The sequence below is a fragment of the Cervus canadensis genome, chromosome 2 (assembly GCF_019320065.1).
Source record: "Cervus canadensis isolate Bull #8, Minnesota chromosome 2, ASM1932006v1, whole genome shotgun sequence".
Taxonomy (NCBI): Eukaryota; Metazoa; Chordata; class Mammalia; order Artiodactyla; family Cervidae; genus Cervus; species Cervus canadensis.
Window position 1 is genome coordinate 99,147,384 of NC_057387.1, and position 22,454 is coordinate 99,169,837.

A 22,454-nucleotide genomic window follows, 5' to 3' on the forward strand; every position below is an offset into this window, starting at 1 on the left:
AAGCCTACCTGGCCCATAGTAGATGCTAAATAATGTTTGTGGAATGTCTAAATTGATGCTTACTGTGCTCTGAGCTAGTTGTTTGAACATCCTATCATCTCCTACTGGTCCTGTAGGAACTCTGCAGGAAGGGTTTGAGTTTCCCTCTTCCTAGGTGAAAACCAGAGACTCTTAGAAGCTTGGAACCACTTCCTGGCTCTGGGGTCTAAGAAACTCCTGCTCTCTGCTTGCTCTTCCCATCCCCCACCCCTGGAAGCCTTTGATACTGCTTTTCCCAGGGTTCCTTGAGTCAGACAAGAAGCGGGGTCTGTGCATGGTACAGTCAGTGGTTAAAAGGCCACAGCAAACTCTCATAATCCAGTTGTATGCAGGTCAGACAGTGTTTGGTATGTCCTAGAAGTGGCCAGTCATTCTTCTCAGAAGCAAAATAAAAGAGAAAAGAAAACTTTATAGGGCTTTTGATGAATCCCTACTCCTTGTTGTTTAATTGCTAAGTCATGACTGACTCTTGTGATCCCATGGGCTGTAGCCCACCAGGCTCCTCTGTCCATGGGATTCTCCAGGCAAGAGTACTAGAGTGGGTTGCCATTTCCTTCTCCAGTATCTTCCTGATGCAGGGACTGAACCTGCATCTCCTGCAATGGCAAGCAGATCCTTTACCACTAAGCCACCAGGGAAGCCCCTACTCCTTATTGCCATCCCATAATGGATCTTTAATATCAGCTCACTTTTCTGCAGAAGATTACTTAAACAAGGACTTTGCTCCTTGAAAATATAGCCCAGAACCCAAAAGTAAGCCCAGAATGTGTCAAGATATATATATATAAGCCAGTTCTTTTGCTAGTAGTGGAATCTATCAGTATCTGTTTTATTCATCATTCTGATACACGCCCAGCCTGTGGGAGTTGGGGGTATGGGAAGATGGTGAAACAGGACACAGGCTGTGTGGATGAAGGGAGAACCACACCACAAACCCCCACAGGCACCCTGTGCTGGTCTTTGAGAATTATAAATATGACACAGAATGAGCCTTCAAGAGACTTGCAATCCAGCAAGAGAAACAGATGGAAAACAATTAAGTTTAAGTGTATTTATTTATTCAAATCCTCCCCTTGCTCCAACAAGAATTCTAGGTTGAAATAGGACATATGGTATGATAATATGCTGCAGTTGAGGTGGGGACGGGGGCTCACAAAGGAGGGGATGCTATCTTCTCCCTGGGGAGTCAGGGGATCTTAGAGGTGGTGGTGATGGCCTGCTTGGTGACCCAGCAGGTGGCCCATGTGGCTGGAGCTTGGGGGCAGACAGTCCTTCATCCAACATCCAGGGCCTGTACTGTGAGCTGGTCCTGCCCTTTGGGGAACTTCTAGTCCAGTGAAGCAGAGAGACTTTTGATGTATCTACAGTCTGTTCCTCCTTGTTCTCGGAGGCCTGTTCTCAGCACATGGAAAGCCCCCAGGCTAAAGAAGCTGTGGTATTTTCTGTTGGTGACCAAGATAGACTCTCCTCGAGGCTTGGTCTTCCTGAACCCCCAGCTTCAGGCTGCACTGATCATAGTTCTAGTAGTTGTTCTGGTTGCAGGAATAACACTGTGCGTTCAGACACCATGGTTTGCAAGCTTGGGGCATTTCATTTGCTCCTCTGTGAAGAGGGCCAGGAGAGAGCCAATTTCCAGGCAGTGGATGGGACCACAGAGGCTCAGAGACTCCCAGTCTCACTCTTAGGAAGTGGCAGAGCCAAGACTCTAGTCCTACGGGAGGGGACAGAGGTCCTGCCCACACAAGCCTGTAGCCATGGTGGGGAAACACTCGGGCCCTGGAATCAGATTGCACCAGATTCAAATTTTATCTCCACCAGCCTTGAGGTAGGTGCCCACTCCTCCCTGAGCTTCGGGTGTCTCTCCAGTTAACTGAGAATAATTTATCTACTTCTCAGGCTTGCCATGGGAATTAAATGAGATGATGTATGGTAATCTACCTAGCAAAGGCAGCAATGACAGGGGCTCCCATGAATGGCTTAGTTTATGGTAGGCTTCATATGTAAGATCTCAGCTAATCCTCCAAGAAACTGACAAAGTAGGTGGGATCACTTTTTCTTAACTGATTTACAAAGAAACTGAGTTAACCAAAGCACCCAGAGACAGCAGCCGATGAGCCCAGGATACTGGCTCCAGAGCTCCAGTTACGAAACCCGAGGCTGTAATTCCTCCTGGTTTCATTTCATTCATGAGCCTTTGACCCACACAGGCTCGGCCACTTGCCAAGTCTGTGGAAGTGACCCCCTGACCTAGCAGAGGGAAGCACCACGGGAGTCCCTGGAGACCCCAGAGAGGTCAAGTGAGTCTCACCCTGGAGGAAATGGTCAGCAGCTGTGGCCTTGGGAAGGAAGGGCTAAAAGGTCACGCACACCAGGCAGAGCCACATGGCCAAGGTGGTTGGTGGCTTTGGACTAACAGAGTGGTGACCTGGAATCCAGCGGGCTGGGCTTCCCTTTCCCACTTCCTTCCTGTGCCGACTGTCTTGCTGAGTCACCTCCAGGAAGTCGGGGTGGCGAGGTGGAGAGTGAGGAGCCCTGGGTCCTCCTGCACCCTCACAGTCGCCTCACCGCGTGACCCTTAGGCAACCACTTCCCCTTGCCCGGGCTCAGTTTCCACATCTGTCACACAGGAGGCCTGATTGGATCTTCCGAGTCAGGAAAAGGGCTTTTTCAGAGGGCATTGCCTCCTGGAAGACCTTTTAGGACAAAGGGTCACTCAGCTGGTGATCAGTTAAGGATTGGATAGGGATTGGATAATCACTGTCTGATTAAAAAAAAAAAAAAAAAAGATGTATATGTGCGTATAACTGAATCAGTTTGCTGTATGCCTGAAACTAACACAACATTGTAAATCAACTATACTTCAATTTTTTAAAAAGAGGAACTTCCCTGGTGGTCCAGTGGTTAAGACTTCACCTTTCAAGCCAGGGGTGCGAGTTCGAGCCTTGGTCCAGGAGGTAAGATCCCACATGCCTCATGGCCAAAAAAAAGCCAAAACATGAAACAGAAGCGATATTGTAACAAATTCAGTAACGACTTTTTAACAATAACCCACATTAAAGATAAGTAAATAAGATAGAAAAAGGAAAAAGGAGCCATGGGGCCTCATGGAAACAGCCCTTTGTTTGCATACAATTTGCTGGGTTCTGCCATGGGTTCCAAGTGTCACCATTGGGTGCTGGGGCCAGGAGGGCAGTAGTGGGCAGCCCGTCCAAAAGCTGGGATGGTGGTAGCCACACAGGGTACCAGCCACATAGCTCCCGAAGCCTCTTCTTCCTTAGCTCCATCCCTTGCCAGCCTTCCTTGGTTCATGCTTCTGAGTTTTTACTGAGTCCTGGAGCCTGGTAAAGATCCAAGTAGTTCCTCCAGGATTCTTGTGTAGGTACAATCTTGTATGGAAATGCATGGCCAAAGTGGGCCTTCTCTCAGCTCCAAACAGTATCCCTTTGGGGCTCTGGCCCATGGAGTAACCCTTTCATTCACTCAGACCCAAGAGAAGCTGCTTTGGCTAAAGTTCCAAACCTGTTGATGAGGGCTTATCCCTAGCCTTCCCTGGTGGTTCAGACGGTAAAGAATCTGCCTGCAATGCAGGAGACCTGGGTTCAATCCCTGGGTTGGGAAGACCCCCTGGAGAAGAGAATGGCTAACCACTCCAGTATTCTTGCCTGGAGAATCCCAGGGACAGGGGAGCCTGACAGGCTTATCCCTAAGAACACCATATTCTGAAGTCAACTCATTTCTCCAAGTAGCAATTCTTAGCATAGCACAGCTCCTCCAGCATCTAAGATGCAAGGCTCTTGCATGGCCAAGAAGAGGGCCTGTGAGTTGAGAAGAGCTTATTCCAGGGCCCTGAGGGACTGCTTGGGTAAATGACCGAGTAAGGTTATAGCATCCTACCTCACTGGAGATGGTGGAAGGACAAAGGAAGGGGGATTGTGGGGCATATGGACTCCAGAGATAAGGTTTTTTACCTGCAAACTGGAGTCCAGTTGGATGAGTGTGGCTTTCAAGCCCCTCTTGACTTGGCCTTGACCTCTGCGCCAGCCTCCAAGCGCAGGTTCCCTCTGTACTGAGCACTTCAGCCTCACCGCTGGGCTTGCGCAGTTCCCCATCCTGCTGTATCATTTCGTGTTTGTGTGTCTTTGCGCATTTCTCTCTCACTGGACTACCACTTCCTTTCCTCTCTCTCATCTCCAACTGAGTCCTCCTCGTAAATTCTCATTTAAAACTCAAACTGGATGTCACTTCTTCCAAGATGTCTCTCCTGACCTCTTGCATCCCGCTGGGTGGTCCCTCTATGAATTTCTGTTGCTTCCTTTTCACCTGACTTTGCAGATCTTTAGGTACATGTCTGCGCAGCAACTTGAGCACCAGGCTGGGTCTTGGTGGCGTTTGTGTCCCAGGTTGAGCCCAGGATGGTGGCTTCATTGCTGAGGAGATGAATCCCCTAGAGCCTATTATCAAGGTTCAAGGGCAGCATGGTCGTACGGAGAAGCCTGGGGAGAGCTGGGTCAAGTCCCTGGCTCTGCCACGAACAGGTGGCACCCTTCCCCATCTGGGCTTCGGTTTCTGAAGGTAGATTGATTTCTCAGTCTCTCTAGAGACGTTATATGGTGCTTCTGGGAAGTCTGTAAGGCTGCTTTTACAGTGCTTCCCAAGCCATCTACTACAGGGCATCCTTCTCTTCATTCACTGACCCCCTCATCCACTTTCCCAGTGCCCACTCAGGACCAGATTCAGGTGCTGGGCACAGGGAGGAATCTGACTTGGCCCCTTCCCTGGAGAGGTCATAGCCTCCTTAGGCAGACAGATGCAGCCACGGGGAGCACATAGTGCTACGGGAGCCAGGAGGAGATCAGCCATGAGCCAGTGGTCAGAGAGGACTTCCTGGTGCGAGTGGGCCTGAATGACCCAGGGCATCGCATCGTATTTCACCATGAGCACAAAGCATGTTAGCTACTGGGCATGGCCGATTGCGTGGACAGAAGATGTGGCCTCAGCTGCTCCAGGGTGCCTGGGTGTGTCTGTGTGTGAGAGAGAAAGAGAGACCACAGTGGGGGTTGAGAGGTAGGAAGGCCTGGGCTGGCACAAGTTTCCCCAACACCCTTGGGAAAGAGCTTTCCAATTAAAGACCCGGTGGGTGGGGGCTGGGCTCCCCTGATTATGTAATAGCTCAGGAAATAGTGTCTGGGAGAGCCTGAGAGGGAAAACTGATGTGTCTGAGCAGGGCTCCCCCGTTCCCAGAGGTGAGCTGGGATCAGATTCATAAATGAACCAGATTTGCAGATAGTCAGAATATGCAAGCTGGGGCAGCCAGACCATGTCAAGAAGAGCGTACACATCAGCCACAGGTTGTGACAATGGGATTCGCATGGAGTGGGACACAGGATCTCTCTCTTGGTTCATCCTTCCTCAGGTGCCCGCCAGCTGGAGCCTCTGCCCATCCCATTAGGGTGGTCTCTGGGAACAGTGGGTGGGGAGAGGCCAGCTCAGCACCAGGCTGGCCCGGAAGATGGGTGCTGAGTAAGCTGTGTCCATGGCAGAAGGCAGTGCGAGGACGCCTGTCCCCTGTGGCTCCTAACCTGAGCCCAGGGTGAGGTGGGCAGGAGGCCTGAAGCAGGTGCGCGCCGGCTGAGCACTTCTGCTTTGCTTGCTGGGGGAGAGCACGTCACGCTTTAGCATCATCACTTTGAATCACCACCCGGTTTCCAAGAAACAGCTCCTGAAGGCCATTGATAAAACACACAGGTTAGTGCTTGCTCCTGGCGGGTGGGCAGGACTTCACAGTTTTAAATATGGACCCTGAGCTTTGTTTTCCTCACCTGTAAAGTGGGAATAATATTAGTACTGCTTCCTGGGGTTATTATTGTGAGGGTTCAATACAGGTGAAATTTTGGTGTGGAGCTTGGCACATAGTAAGTGCTCCCTAATTGGTGCAGTGATTATTTCCATAAAAGGCAAGCTTCCATGAGGGGTTTGTCCTTTTTGACTTATACTCTGCATACTGACATACTGCTTTAAAAAAATTGGGGTGGGGGTAAGTAACCAACGTAACAATGAGGTTACACAAAGCCATTTCTGGGCAGAAGGGCAAGTTGTACCTCCTGGACCAGCAGAAAAGACAGGCTGGGACTCAGACAGCCCAGCAGTCAGTTCAAAGAGAAATAAGATGGAACATGGCCTTGATCTATAGGCTGAGCCAGACCAGGTGACTAGGCTGAGACCCTGTACACTACCTGCCTGGGAGTAGCTCAGTGCCCCACTGTTTCCACTGAGTTGCCGCTCTGAGTGACACCTTGCTGCAGTTAGAGTTTGGAAGATGGGAATTAGAGTGCAGGGCCAAGGCCAAGGCCAGAGTGACCCCTTTGTCACTGCGGACCTGTTCAACACTGAGGAGAGGCGTGGCCTGGTCTCTGGCCTGCTCCCCAAGATGGCCTGCAGAGAAATGCTGGGGTCACAGCCGTGGCTGTCAGGGCTGTATGTGTTCTTCGGGTGTGAGAGTCAGTGCCTGTTAGGAGGGCACTCAGCAGTCCTGGCCCCTCTCCCTTCACGGCAGCGTCCAGACCTCGTCGCCATGAGTATGAGGCCCAGGTGCCAGCCTCTCCGTGAAGTGAGCTGGACTCAAGTTGTGATGAGGGCAGCAGGACCAGCCTCAGGTCAGACCCCTAAGGAGCTAAAAAAAGACCATGACAGGTGAGCCAAGGCAAGCCCAGGGCACCCACAGGGCATGTGGCTTATGGTGAGAAAATTAATTCTAGCCGTCGGTGGAACTGGGTTTCCCACATCCTCCCAGGCTGGGGCAGGATGAGCTCGGCGAGGGGCGGGGCTGGACCTTCAGGTGCTGAGCCCGGAGCCTGGGGCTGAGTGGTGCTGGCGAGGAAGAAGTGACATTCCTGGTCTGCACAGCGCCAGCGGAGCATCAGTGCCCTGTGGGCTGGTCAGCTCCCTGCTGTTCCAGGGGTGCAAACTGTCCCCCGAACCCACCAGCCCCCTTCCTAAATGCCTGCAGCTAGTCTCGGAGCCACTAGGAGAGGGTGGGGAGAGACCAGCAACTTTCATGCAAGTACAGGCACGAAAGAGTCCCAAGGCACCCAGCTGGGGAGACGGACTCTGTCTTTTCTCTGTTTGACAGCAGCCATAGTACCATGGCAGGAGTCCTGGTCTAGGGGTTCTGATAAATGAGTCCAAATCCAAGTTCTGCCTCATGCTACTCTGGGACCCTGGGCATAAACTTTGGTTTCTGGAAGCTTCAGCTTCTCAATCACAAAATGAGGTGGAGTTCCAAAAGGTCCATATCACAATAACTCTTGGATCGTCCAGAAATGGATGCATGTCAAAGGAATTGGGGAGTGGCTTTGGAGAGGTGAAAAAATTAGTGGGAGAAAAAACAATATCCACCCAGCCTCAAGGATGCCTCCACCACAAGGGTCTTTAACATTCCAAATGCCTAGTCCTGACATGAGGTCCCCTCACCAGGATCCTCACGGTCCATCCCTGGTGGAGCATCTTCTCCCTGAGTCCCGCGTACTGCAAACACCTTACTTCATGCCCGGAAATGTCCCTTCCCCCCATTTTTGTTGTTTCTCTCTCTCTTGATTGCCAGACGCTGATCCCACGAATTCCTCTCTCCCCAGAAATCCAGCCCCAGCAGGAGCAGGGAGCAGGCCCTAGGGTGAGCTGGCACAGAAGTGGGCCTGATGCCTCCACTTTTACTTACCTCCTCTTTGCAATTAGAGATGACTTCTTGGCTGGAGGACTTCGTGATCTGAGCTGGCAGAAACGAGGCATGCAGGGTCTCAGCAGCCCTAGGAACCTGGCCTCGGAGGGGTAGGATAGTTGTCACAGTCACTGTAACCAAGAGACATGGTATGTTCTGGCCCCTTGGGGATGGATTTTCTCTCAAGAGGCCTCGGATGGGTGGGGGATGGGTGGGAGACAGTGGCCTTGCTCAGACTGCACGGTGCCTGCTCTGTGGTTGTGGCTCCAGGGAAGAGGTGAGTGGGTGGAGAGGAGCAGGAGCAGGAGGCCACCCTGGGAAGAGGAAATGGACGAGGCCACATCTCTAGGCCCGCAGGAATTCCAAGCCCCTGGCCCAGAGCAGCTCAGCTAATTACAGTTTTCCCCTAGTTGGTGGGAACGAGGCTCCTAGGAGAGCACCAGCCTTGGCCAGCACTGGCAAAGGAGGGCAAGGTGGAACCGGAAGGTGGGGAGGGTCTGGTGGCTGGTGCCTAGGGCATCTTTGTAATCTGACCCCCAGGAAGGACTGGCCTGTACAGCCTCTGTGAGGAGGAGTATCCAGGTCCCAGCGGCCCAGGAGTGCAGCAGACACAGCTGCTTGCCAGGAACCAGCCGTGGGGATCTCGGGGAGTAAACAACTGAAGAGAATTGCCTTGCAAACCACATTCAATGGAAATCTCCCCCACAGTCACATCGCAAAATGCAACCAAAATATTTATTCTGAGCAGCAGTTTTCAGAATTGCTCTTTGGAAGGAGACACAGATTGTCCAGCTTCCCAGACAGCCCAGCCCAAAGGGGCATATACCCTACCCTCACTCCAATAAAGCCGACAACCCATTAGATGGGGAATCAGGGTCAATTCAGCCTTTGCAGAGCCCTGGACCATCTTTTCCCACCGTCCAGAGAAACTGGAAGCAGCTTAGACCCATGTGGAAGCCATAAACAGGCTCCTTGCCTTGGCGACCGGTCCCCTCTCAGCTGGAGCCGCCACCCCTATGGACACATCTGAGCGCCCAGCATGTGAGGAAGGAGACCCATCAGCCAACCTTGTGTCCCCACACAGCTGACAGCCAGTGGCCAATGTCAGACGTTCACCAGATATTGAACTCTCGCTGGGAGGGTCTCACACATTCCTTTCCTCTTTGACCCACGACCAACACTATTTCTTTTAAGTGAGACATATAGAACTATCCTTCTAGAAACGACTTCTGGATTTGCCAGGCTCAGCTAATGTGTATGAAGGCTCTCCTAGTCAGAAAGGCTGCTTGTTTGTTTTGTCTCTCATCATTCCTCACGGCTGCTATTCACACAGGCATCGCTACCTATCGGGGAGTAAAGGTAAACTCAGAGAGCTTAAGAAACCAGCTCAGCATCACACAGTTAGTGCCTGCCAAAGCCAAGATTAGAGCTGAGGTCTTTAGCACCCTGTTCTAGTGTTCCTAATGCCCATCACACCATTGTGTTTCTCTGTTATTGTGTAGGCTTGTTGTGAAGATTACACAGGATGACACACACGAGGCATGTTAGAGTGGTACAAGGTTCTTCATGCATGCTCGTCTTCACTACTACCGTCCTTAGCAGAGAGTGTTTGTTTAGTACTATGGGATGACTTTGGACCAGGGTGTATTAGGCAGCGTTCTTTCAAATGTAGTAGAAACAGAATTCCATCTGCCTAGAAAATAGAGAGTTGGGAGAGAGGAGGAAAAAAAAAAGAGAGAGAGATTTGTTATTGCCTCACCGTCTCATTTTACTGGATGGATGAATGGGTGGACGTCAGGCATGGCTGGATCCAGGAAGTGCTACAATGTCATCAGGTCATCAGACTCCTATTTTCCCTGCGTTTCTCACATTTACTGTTTCTCATGCTGACCTCAGTCATATCTGCTGCCGCTGGGCTTCTTCTTCCACATAGCTTGACACAGTGGGAGGCAATGAAGGGTGATAGGCTTCTGGCATTCACTGTCCCAGCCGGTGACCCCAGATAGAAACATGACCTTTCCTCCAAGTGGTTATTACAGGTGGAGGAATCCCAGGGATGTGCTCTGACTGGCCCTGCTCGGGTCACCTGGCTACTCCTGGTCTAGCGGACAATAGTGTTTGGCCAAGTAGGTAGGTTGCTGCCTGCCATGGACAGGGTGGTGGGGTCCTGTGATGGGGACCCCTGTCAGAATCACGACTGAAGTTGAGGAAGACTGAGTTCCCTGAGAAGCTCTTAGCAGGAGAAAGGGAAGAGGCAGATACCCAGCAGTGGGCCTCTTCCCCTGGGACTGGAAGAAAGAGCTGAGTTAATAATGTGATACAAAAATGGGAGTCATTCCACACTGGCACATCCTTTCAATCTTGCCGATTAGGAAACAGGCTCAGAAGCATTCTGTGACCTTGTCACTCTCTCATGGTGAATTTCTGAGACACCTCAAGGCTGGAGTCTGGGTCCCCTATTCTTCCACCTCACCCGGCCTGGGGAGGAGACTGAGGTCACTGTGACCCTCTCACCATCCCTTGCTGCCCTCAGGCCATGCTGGGAAAACCTGTGGGCCAGCAGTTACCGGGGGCAGGTTCTAGGGATTTAGTGGTAAGCAGAGTACACACGTCACCCAAATCATGGCACTTATATTTCAGAGAGGGAACTGGTCATCAGACAAAAATTTACAGGAATAAAAAGAAGTTACAAATGTTGATACTTGTTGGGCTCTGAAGAGGAAGCACGTGATGCTGAGCAAGTGTGTGCAGGGTATAAGAGTATACAGGTGTACTGGATGGACAAGTGGGTGAACATTAGGCATGGCTAGATCCAGGAAGTGATAGTTTGTAACGAGGGTGTATACTCGAACATAGGGTCAGGGAGAGCTTCTCTGGGGAGCTGATGTGCAAGGTGAGATTGGAAGTTTGGAGAGGAGTTAACTGGTAAAGAAGGGATGTTCAGGAAGAACATCCCAGGCAATGGACATGACGTGTGCAAAGGCCTTGAGGCAAAGGAGACTGAAAGAATACCCCTATGCCTTGAGTAAAGTAAGGGGGAGATGAGGCAGCAAAGGCAGGCGGGGTCCCTGAAGGAAGAAATGTAGTCTTGACCTCAAGAGCAAAAGGAAGCCACTGAGATTTAAGCAGGACAGGCCTGGGGGCCATGAGGGATGTGGATTAAAACCTGGAAGAGAGAACATTTGGGGTTTTGGTGGGAGAACAGGGATGCCCGTGGGAAGATGGATCTCAGAGGGGCCTTCTAGGCAACTCATGCCCAGAATTGCAAGAACCCTGTGTACTTAAAAATCAGATGCAGAGGATGGAACCTCTGGTAGGGGGAAGAGGAATCTTTGTTCTTTTCTAATAAGAGTGGATTAAAGATGAGCTGTTTTCTTTACTGGTTCCCTTCTGCATTTTCATCTGTCAGTGGGTGTACACTGGGAATCTCCAGGAGGTCTGTATAATAATCAGTTTTATCATGTTTCCCCAACATATTTGACCATGAGAAAGGCTGAGGGGAAAGATAGTCCCCAGAGGTACTTGGAAGGTGACTGATCTGATCCCAAGAGGAGGACACAGCCCTTGTGGCCTATGGCCAGGTCAGCCTGAGATGAGACAAGTTATAAAGGTACCTGGTAACAGGCCATTATAAGAAACCCATCAATAAACAGACCTTTCTGCAGACTTTCCAGAGAGTGCTGGGTATAGGAGAGTGAGGAAGCTCCAGAGTGGAGAGTCATACCCTCCCTGCCCCATCCATGTGCCCTTTCTCGTTTTCTCCGTTTCCTGCCCTGAGAATTTATTCCACATCCTTAGAATATCCTAAGCTTAAAATCAGCACCCCCAGAGCTCTGGACAGGATGTTAAGTATGTGTCCCATTGACAAGGCTCAAGTGTCACCTGAATAAATACATCGGTGTGAAGGCCTTCACCTGCATCCACATAACAATGGTGTGAGTGAGGGATGGAGAAAAGAGAAGGGGTGAGGATGCCTCCTACCTCTCCACCCACTGATATGTTTAATGCTCATTTAACAAGCATTAGGAGCTATTTTTAACTTATATGCAGAGTACATCATGAGAAACGCTGGGCTGGAAGAAGCACAAGCTGGAATCAAGATTGCCGGGAGAAATATCAATAACCTCAGATATGCAGATGACACCACCCTTATGGCAGAAAGTGAAGAGGAACTAAAAAGCCTCTTGATGAAAGTGAAAGAGGAGAGTGAAAAAGTTGGCTTAAAGTTTAACATTCAGAAAACTAAGATCATGGCATCTGGTCCCATCACCTCATGGGAAATAGATGGGGAGACAGTGGAAACAGTGGCTGACTTTATTTTGGGGGGCTCCAAAATCACTGCAGATGGTGATTGCAGCCATGAAATTAAAAGACGCTTACTCCTTGGAAGGAAAGTTATGACCAACCTAGACAGCATATTAAAAAGCAGAGACATTACTTTGCCAACAAAGTCTGTTTAATCAAGGCTATGGTTTTTCCAGTGGTCATGTATGGATGTGAGAGTTGGACTGTGAAGAAAGCTGAGTGCCGAAGAATTGATGCCTTTGAACTGTGGTGTTGGAGAAGACTCTTGAGAGTCCCTTGGACTGCAAGGAGATCCAACCAGTCCATCCTAAAGGAGATCAGTCCTGGGTGTTCACTGGAAGGACTGATGCTGAAGCTGAAATTACAGTTCTTTGGCCACCTCATGCGAAGAGTTGACTCATTGGAAAAGACCCTGTTGCTGGGAGGGATTGGGGGCAGGAGGAGAAGGGGCCGACAGAGGATGAGATGGCTGGATGGCATCACCGACTTGATGGGCATGAGTTTGAGTAAACTCTGGGAGTTGGTGATGGACAGGGAGGCCTGGCGTGCTGTGATTCATAGGGTCGCAAAGAGTCGGACACGACTGAGCGACTGAACTGACTGAACTGAGGAGCAAGCCTGGACACATGGGACCTGGCCGTGCACGAGACAGACTTGGTGCCAGCCCTCTTGATGCGGGGCCGGGCTTGTGTCTGTGTAGCATTTAATTCTCCTGAAAAGCCTGCAAGCCTGCTTCTGGTTAAGCCCTGGCTGGATTGGGGGAGGTAAGAGGAAGAGTTTAGGACAAGGGTATTGGCCTACTGTGGGAGGGGCCTGGGTTAGGAATGCAGCGGTGTACTCTTTGGAGCCTTACCTCAACTCTCTGCACTTGGGTGTCCTTCTCTGGGGAAGAAAATCAACTCTGCCTTCTAGACAGGGTGAGGGCCCAGGGAGGTGCCACGCTCCTGGCATCCACCACAGTGTGCAGTGGCTTTCCTTCTCATCCTCTCTCTTCTCCCCTAGAACCAGACCTGACAGTTTCTGATGGTCTTATTCTTCCCCACTTGAGCATCACAGACCCTCTCCCCCCAGCTCAACACCACGTGCAATTTAGAGTCACAACCAAACCTGATATATTTGTATCTGGGGAGTCCCCCAAAACACCCTTCAACTTTAAGCAGCTGACACAATCAGGGTTTGCTTTTTTTTTTTTTTTTTCTTTCAGAGTTAAACTGGACCCGGGCGCCCGTTTTTGGTTTGCTTCAAGCAGCGAGGTACAGTGGGACCAGCCCTGGGTGTGTGACAAGGAACTCCAGGCTGCGGTCTGGTTTCCTGCCTGCCAGCTGCGTGGGGCACCCAGCCCTTCCGAGCCTCAGTTTCCCCTCCTGTGAAGTGGAGGTGGGAGAACTGAGTGAGATACAGAAGCATTTATGAACGGAAACCTCACCTCAGAGTGCCTGACTCCCCGGCGCTTCACAGCGTCTTCTCAGAAAGCACTTACAGTTTTCTCTCTTGGGAAACTGGCAACCCCTCTGCCTCCTGCCACCTGTGACCACCCATCTGGTCTCTGGGAGACCCCAGCCGCTCCTGGCCCAGCTGTTTGGCACTAACTGTCCTGTGGTTAGAGCAACAGGCTGGCTGTTCTGGGAAGCCTCTTTCTTGGGCTGGGACCCGAGGGCAGGACTGAGCCCTGTTTGGTGGCGGGGAAGACAGAAGCTGGGGAGGGCAGGCGGGGAGGGCCAGCTGGGGAGCTGTTAGGTGAGCACTGTGTAATGTTTTTCAAATACCTCCAGGTCCACAAAGCTAAAAATGTGGTCTGGCCTTACATATTGTGTGTGTGTGTGTGTGTTCCTAGTACATTTCCTTCTAATTTTTAAAACCATACGTAACGTCAGGGACATTTAATCCATATGGTTCTGATTCCTTAACACTTAAATCATCCAAATGTTGTTTTGTAGATTCTATTTGCAAATCTCTTTACATAAGCTCTTAACTCCTTCTTTCTCAAGGGCATCAAGGTAGGATCTCTGAGAGAGGCTTCCTTTAATGCCAGCTTTCCATTCTCCACCCAAGTTGGCCAGAGGTCTTGTGACCGCCTATGCTCTGGGTACCGACTGCCCAGGTCCTGCCCTCAGGGCTGGGAGGAGGTTGGTGGGAAAGGAAGAAGGACAGACTGGGATCCGTCCCCACCTCCCCCACTTCCTGGCTATGTGATCAGCTGCTAGTTCACCTCATCAAAGCTTTTCTTCCTCACCTACGAAAAGGGATACGTAATAAACATCTGAAAGGGTTGTTAGAGGACTTAGACAAAGAAATGTACAATGCCCGTAGCCTGGAGAGCATGGTTTGCCTTCCCCTGTGCCACATCGCATTGCTGAGGTTAGAGCAGGCCATGTCAGACCGCAGGGTCCTGTAGGAATCTCAGATGGCAGCACTGGGTGGCAAAGCTGAGTCCAGAGAAGCCAAGGGGGAACCTGCCCACGGGACTTGGGGGTAGAGGCAAGGATGGAACAATGACCATAGTGGCTGGGGAGTGGAGGAGGTAAATGATGCCTGGAGATGCTCAGCCCAGGGCTCAGGTGGGAGTCTGGGAGGGGAGTAGGCATGCTGAGCATTCCCTGCATTTGCTGTGTGTGGGGGGGAGGTAGTAGGGGAGGACCCTATAGGCCATAACAAAAGGGGACAAGGAAGGTGGCCCTCCCAGATTCGAAGGCCCTGGGTTTCCCCCCTGGAAGATACTACACTCATCTGTTGGAGCCCAGGCTCCAGAAGCCCCTTCCAAGTCTCTTCCACATGCTCCACATGCAGGCACCAGCCCAATTCCTCAGCCTGGAGTTCAGTCCAGGGTCCCCAACATGCCTGGAATCCCCTCTTTCCCCTCCCTCTCTCCCTTGGGTCATTCCCAAACATTCAATGCTCTTTTGAGCTTTTTTTCTTCACCTATTTCCCCTGTTGTGGTGGCCTTTTCTCCTGATAAACACCTACCCATTCTTCAAAGTCCAACTCAAAAATCACCTCCTCTGAGAAGCCTTTCTGGGAAGATTTGCAAAACAATAGCACCTTCCTTAGTGCTTTTCCTGGTCTTGATCTTCCTAGGCTGTACCTACTTGGGATGAACTCTTGAGGGGGCTGGGAGCAGGGGGTGGAGGATGGCCAGGAGGCCTCAAGAGGTCGGCAGACCCCACACTTGATGCACCTGCTGGGAGGCAGACTGGAAATCCAAGATGGCACTCACAGGACTCCACGGCTGTCGGTGTGTGATGTGAGACCAGCAGGAGGACAGAGATGCCCTGGTGTGGCATAGCTCCTGGGGCCTCCCCATGGCAAGGGCCCATTGGCCAGCTCTGATCTGGACGCCACCCATGTCTGTACCTATAGAACAGAATTTGTTTCTCTGGCAATTCCAGACGGAGTGAATCCCAGACAGAGCTGAGTCTCCGGGACAGAAGCGCAGATGCTCCATCTAAAATTAGGCTGCTGACTGCGACTCCCATCTAGGCTGCATGCATGGATCTGCTTCTTACATCTGTCATTGTGTAGTGGAGGCAAAGCGGAGCCCCTGCCTCCTTGTCGAAGCTGAGTGGCGATGTGACAGCCAGCCAGGGGCCAGCATTGTAAGTCTACCCGGAGTGCTTCCCGCCCCTTCGTGGGTTGACTCCTCACACATCCCCTGAGAGGGCTGTGTCCCCTCGCAGACAGCCCTCAGAAGCTGGGTTCTCTCTGACTTTGGTTCTGAATGCTTCCCCTAGGAGGTTAACCTGTCCAGTACCATCCCCACCAGGGAGGGTCCAAGCTGCTCTGGAACCCAACATCAAATTCCAGCAGGAAGAAGACAAGGCCCATAGGAATGATGCAAGTAAAGTCACCAGTTGTCTGGCTGAAGCAGAGGAAGGTGATAATCAAGGAAAACCTCTTTGGGCCTCTTCTTCGTTGTTCCCTCCTCCTTACAGACATCCTCAAACTCTTTCATTGCCATCCCAAGCTGGGTCCTGCTCTCTGGGAAGAGGGGTACCCATTGGAAACCTGCTGAGGGGGCCCAGCCCCCAGCCCTAGCCTTTATTTCTCCGAAAGCTACAGTTCTCACAATGGCCTACCAGGCCTCATATATGCCTGACACTCTCTCACCTCAGGGTCTTTGCATTGGCTGTTCTCTTTGCCTGTAAAGATCTTCCGCCAGTGTGTACAGGACTCAGTCTTCACCTGCTTCAAGTCATTGCTCAAATGCCACCATCTCAATGAGGCTTACTTTAACTACCCTATTTAAATCCGTGACCCATCTCCCACCCCTGCATTCCTGACTCCCTAACTCTGTTCTACCTTGTACTTTCCACAGTATATACTTCCTGCTAACATGTTATATGACTCACTTATTTATTCAGTTTCTTTACTGTCTGGCTCTTCCTTCTAGAATATAAGTTCTACAGAGCAGGGATTTTCGTCCATTTTGTTCACCGAGGTACTTATTCTTAAATCCCCAGAATAGGGCCTCGCCTATATGAGGTGTTCACTGAGCATCTGTTAGAGGCTGCTTGTGTTCAGATGAGGTCCCACCTGGACCCAGGGCTGCATCCTTCCTTGGCTCCTCTACTACTGGGGCTACCTCTAGGCCCTCTTTGGGCCTCCATTTGCTCATCTGGCAACAGGGATTGATGGTCCCTCTCCTGCATCTCATAGAGCCTTGGCGATGACATGAAGGAACAGGTGTGATTGTGCCCAAATGTATCAAAAGTTACCCAACAGACACTGATCCTGGGAAAGATTGAAGGCAGGAGGAGAAGGGGACGACAGAGGATGAGATGGTTTGATGGCATCACAACTCGATGGACATGAGTTTGAGCAAGCTCTGGGAGTTTGTGATGGACAGGGAAGCCTGACGTGCTGCAGTCCATGGGGTCACAAAGAGTTGGACATGACTGAGCAAGTGAACTGAACTGACTCAAATCAGTATAAGGTGTCTGTTTTGTTCAGCTAGCACATGGAGAACCCACTGGGCTCTAGGCCCGTACTGAGTGCTGGGGGTCCCCAGAGGAGTGACAGCTTGTGTCCCCAGCTGCAAGGAGGCTCTCCTAGGATAATTAGGCCAACTCCAATGTGAGGAAGGTAGGAAATGCCCATTTATTAGAGAGTTGTCGGACAAAGAGAAGCAAATGTGGGACCCTCCTGAGATTTGGGAAATTTATACCTTCACCTTCTGTATTAGTTAGAGTTCTCTAGAGAATCAGAACATAAGATATACACACATATACACATATATATATCAGAAATAGTGTGGTTCAAAGGATAAAGAACCTTCCTTTGCAGGAGACCGGGTTCAATCCCTGGGTCAGGAAGATCGCCTGGAGAAGGAAATGGCAACCCACTCCAGTACTTTTGCCTGGAGAGTTCCATCAACAGAGGAGCCTGGCAGGCTACAGTCCATGGGATCACAAAGAATCGGACACAAACGACTGAGGGAATACCTTTCTTTCATATAAAGTATAGGCACACACAAGAGAGAGACTGAGACTTATTATAAGGATTGACTATGTGATTACAGACACTGAGGAGTCCCGAGATCTGCTGTTGGCAACTTGGAGACCCAGGAGAGCCGCTGGTATAAGTTTCAGTCTGAAAGCCTCTAGGCTGGAGACTCAAAAAGAGCTGATGTTTCAGTCTAAGTCCAAAGGCTGGAGGAAACCAGTGTCCCAGTTCAGTCAGTCAGGCAGCCAAGGAGTTCCCTCTTCCTCAGCCTTTTTGTTCTATTCAGATTTTCAATGGATTGAATGAGGCCCCCCACATTGGAGAGGGCAATCTGCTCCACCCAGTCTGTCAAATTGAATGATAATCTCATCCAGAAACAGCCTCATAGAAACACCCTGATGTTCAGCCAAATTCTGGGCACCCCAGAATTTGATGGCCCAGCCAATCTAACACATAAAATTAACCATAACATCATCCTCCCCACTTCCAGATTGCTGTTGACCCCACCAAATCCACGTGCCCACCCTTCCCTCCCCAGGTCCCCAGTGCTTCTGGTCTGCCACCCTTGAAGACATTGCCTCCGCTCCCACACTCCCCAGACTCAGCTCCTTCTATGTGGTACCCACTAGGTGCCCCAGGATACTCTGGGATTCTCATCCAGTCAGATTCAGGGTAGGGTTGAGGGCAGACTGCACAAAGTCAACAGGAAGTCCTGGGGGAGACAGTCCTCAGAGGGCTCGTTTTCAGGCTAGCAGGAGCATGGCTGATTGCTTTAAAAGTCTGAAGCTCCCAAGGGATCAACAGGGCTCCGTCCACACACCCAGGCAGAATAGAAGATGCTGCTGTGTTCCCCAGTTCTGGAAGGTATGGAAGGAAGCCGTCCAGGTGCTCTATATATCAGGCATTTCCAGGCATAGACCCCTGGAGCTCTCCCAACCTAGTGGGGACGTGAGACACAAATGCTTTGTTATTACATGATAGATGCTCTGATGATGTGTGCAAAGCAAGTTACAGGAACATTGACGGAGGTGATCTTTTAATTCTACTGAGGGTAGGAGCTGATCAGAAAAAAAATTAAAAAATAGAACATTCGAAGGAGGCTTTATAGGAGGAGTTCACTAAATAGTCAAGGAGAGTTAATAGGAGAGCTGAAGGGGAAGGGTGGATGGCAGTCTAAGGGAAGAAGGAAGGGCATTTCAGGTAGAGGGAACAGTATGAGCAAAGGCATGGAATGTGAAAATTCCTGTTGCATTTAGGGAACTAGTGAATGATCTAGATCAGACCAGGCCCTCCTTGTAGGAGGACTCCAAGACCGAAGGATGGAGGTTTGGGGTTCTCACCACCTGCGCTGAGAGAGCAGAAAGACCACAATGGAAGGGAGCCTGAACAGGGGTGGAGCGAGACCATTTCTAGATTTCTTTATTGTTGTTAGATGGAGGCTTTCATCTAACAAAAATTAGCTTTCAGGACAGGCCCCAGGCTTTCTCAGACATATCTCTCTTTCCCATCCCTTCTGCATCATCCATTGCTTTTATTCACTGTTATTGCAATTATTTTCTGAGTGTGCAAGTCCTCTCGGGAACCAGACTGGCAGAGGCACAGACCCCATCAGGCCTCACTGGTCCTGCCTGGGGGCTGCTTCTTGACCACCCCCTGCCCATCCCCAGGCCCTCAGATTCTGCTGGCCATATAGGCAGGATAAAAGTCACACAAGGGGAGATGTTTTTATGGCCATCCCAGAACTTTCCTATTCTTCTTGCTGCTCTTGAAACTTTTTCTTGTCAGACCTGCTACGGGTTATCTTGTCTTAATGTTTATGGGGCCTGATTAAATTCTCATTTCCTCCCTTCCCTCACTTTATGAGCTACTGTCAATGACTGAGTCTCATGCATCAGGATACCCTCCAAAGAGCTTGAATGGGGGTGGGGGGAGGGGGCTGTCTTTACTGAGCATCTACTACAGGCCAGCTGCTTGATACTCACAATACACTGACTCTAATTTCATCAGCTCTCATTTGCTCTTCATCATCCTTCCCTGAGATGCGTTATCCTCCGCATTATACAGCTGTGAAAACTGAGACTCAGGGGAGTTAAGCAGCTAGTAAGTGTCAGAGCCAGGACGTGCACACACACTGTCTTAATCCAAGCCTCAGAAGCTGATGCTGTCCTGATGAACCTCCCATTGGCAGACATGAAGCCATACTCAGAGCAAATAGTACCTGTTACTGATGATCTTGCAAGTCGGCCCCTAGGCTTGGGGAAAACCTGTTCTCACAGCTGCCAGGAGGAGTGACTAATCTGATTTCCTGGAACCAAAGGCCCCACCCTCCCCACCTGGGATTCAATGGGCCCTGCGGGAGTCCCCGGGAAATGCTGGTAGAAAGCCAGAATGAGGCAGACCTGGGATTCAGGTTGAGCCAAAGCCTCAGTCTGAAGTGTAGGAAAAGAGGACATTTTTGTCATCTGGGAAAGACTAGTCAGTGGCCTGGAGGACACGTGGCCTCTTGTAGTTGCCTACTGGATAGGACGGCCAGTGGCACATAAGTCTATCCTGGGTGTGCTCTGCATACCTGTGACGTTCCTGACACTGAATAAGAAGTGGTTGTGCATGGAGCTGCAGAAACTAAAGGGGCAAGAGATACATCATTGACATGACTGCATATAGTGGGGCACAAGCCAGAACATCTGTTCCACATGCTGGAGGTTCATGGAGAAGGAAGCAGCCAATGCCAGCTGGGGGACCCAAGAGGCTTTCACAAGGGAAGTGGCCTCTGAGCTGACCTGGAAGGCTGGATGGGAGCCAGCCAAGCAATATGAATGAGGGGAACATTACTGAGGACTGAATGCGCAAAATGCACTTGGCAGGTTTAGAAACAGTGAGCAGTTCTGTATGATGGGAGCATGGGGGGGTGTGTGCAGAGAGAGGTAGGCTTGGGTAGGTGAACTGAAGCTGTTAAAAGAGGCACTAATAGGGTAAGTTAGCTGAACAGGTACCCACTTGAATTTGTCTTAGAGAGTTCTGCCTATGTGGAGAATGGATACAGGGGGCGGGGGGAGGGCAGGAGATGGGCAGGGGGACCAGGCAGAAGGCTGTTGTAACTGGGAGGTGATGGTGGCCTGGACTGGGGCAGCAAGAATGCAGAAGGGATTCTGGTTCAGGCTTGGGATGATGGGTGTCCCCACTAATGAGGATAAACAATAATTAAAAAAGGAGCAGGATTCTGAGTGACAATATAAAGCAACCGTTACTTCCATTTATTGAGCACCTACTAGGTGCTGGATACTCCATCAAGGGCCCTATTGCAGTTTCTTGTCACATCTTCACAGCAGTTCTTTAGGATAAGGAAGTCAAGATCAGTGATATCATGTAAACATGCCCAAGATCACACAGTAAGTGTGGCTGGGAGCTGAAGCCAGATCCATGTGGCTCCGAGGCCCATGCTGTTACCCACAGCATCAGATGAAGGATGAAGTGAGTACCTGACTGAGACAGAAAGCCGGAAACACCGCTCTCAGGCTGGGAAGGGAGGTTGGGGCTGAGTCCTCTGGGACCCCTGGAGGTGATCTCCATAAACTGTAAGAGTCCCTCAGCCTCTGTCCCAGGAGAGAGATGGCTACCTCTGTGAGAAGTGAGGACTGATGTAACAGATCTATCAAGAGAGCACCCAGCAAACACACACACACACCAACAAACAGTAAAACAACACAAAGCATGCGAGTCCAGGGAATCAGAGCCATGGAGGAAAGGAGGTGGAGAAGGGGAGGATGGTAAGTAAGTACGAGACCCAAACATACAGTACCTAGAAAGCCTACTGGGCAGGGTGCTTAGCTCCACCCTGAAAGCTCTCCCAAGACCATGGCAGTCCCCAGCCTTTTGGAATCGTGGTGTGTTCCAAAACTGTGTCTGTAATTTGGTTGTTAGGAGTTGGAAAGAAAATTTCACAGAGACAGCCTCTTAGACGACAGATCCAATGCCAACCATCTCCTCTGCTCCAATCTCGTTTAGTCTATAAATTCTCTACAGCGTGATATTGGCTTCACAGCAGAACCAAGCCCAGTGTGTGTGTGTGTGTGTGTGTGTGTGTGTGTGTGTGTGTGGTGTACTGTTTCTATGGAAACAAGCGTTCAGCAATCTAGCCTGGGACACCTGGACCACAATCTCCCTGAATTGTAGCCCCAGAAGTAGAATGAATCTTATCTCTCACCTCATGTGCCCCTGCTCTGCCCCAGGCTTGGCAAACAGCGCTGTAGCATTTAGCAAGTTGTACTGGGATGATCTGTTTACCTGCTAGTCTCCATCCCTGGATGGAGCTCCTAGCACACAGGTTTGTGTGTGTGTTGCACGTTCCCAGAACAGAGAAGGAGCCTGATTCATGTTTGAGGAATGAAGGAATGTAGGAAAGCCCCCAGGGCCAGGCTCTGGGAATTTCTCAAGACCTGGCCCAGCTATATGCAGGGGAAGGGCTGATAGGAAGGGACTGGCACCTGGCACCACCTGCCTTCTCACCTGGGGCCCATCCAGCTGCAAGGTGGGAGAGGTGCCTGGGGCCCCAGGGCAGGGGAGGTGGCTCACAGAGCAGAGTTGGACTCAGGCTTCTTACCTTGAAGCAGGGCTGCCTGCCTGCATCCCATATCCCTGAGCTCTGAGGCTGGAGTCTTGAAGACCTTCTGGCCTTTGGTGAGAACGGGCACCAGAACTGGGATGGAAACTGAATCTCAAGACAGGAGATTGGGAGCTTTGGTTGAAGGAGAAGCTGAGTGAAGGCTTCTCGGTTGACACTCCTGGCCTGGAGGATGGCTACCAGCTGGGAAGTGTGACTTGAGGGGTAAAAAGCAGGGTCTTTGGGGGGAGTTTCAGAAAATCCAGAGTGACTGTGTCTGGCACGATGAAAGTACTCAATAAAACACCTTTCTCATGCCTTCTTTTCTACTTTGCTATAGCCAGTCTAGACTATATA

At 50.7% G+C, this 22,454-nt stretch overlaps 1 protein-coding gene across 7 annotated transcripts in view; it reads left to right on the forward strand.

The window, feature by feature from the left end:
• HIVEP3 (HIVEP zinc finger 3) overlaps positions 1 to 22,454 on the forward strand; it is a 541,174-nt gene that overhangs the window by 375,600 nt on the left and 143,120 nt on the right. Inside the window, exon 4 of one of the 7 annotated variants that reach the window (XM_043461701.1) lies at positions 15,445 to 15,651. The exons of the other annotated variants lie outside the window; for them this stretch is intronic. The gene's annotated coding sequence lies outside the window, so the exon portion shown is untranslated. The remainder of the gene's footprint in view (positions 1 to 15,444; positions 15,652 to 22,454) is intronic. 7 annotated transcript variants of the gene reach the window in all.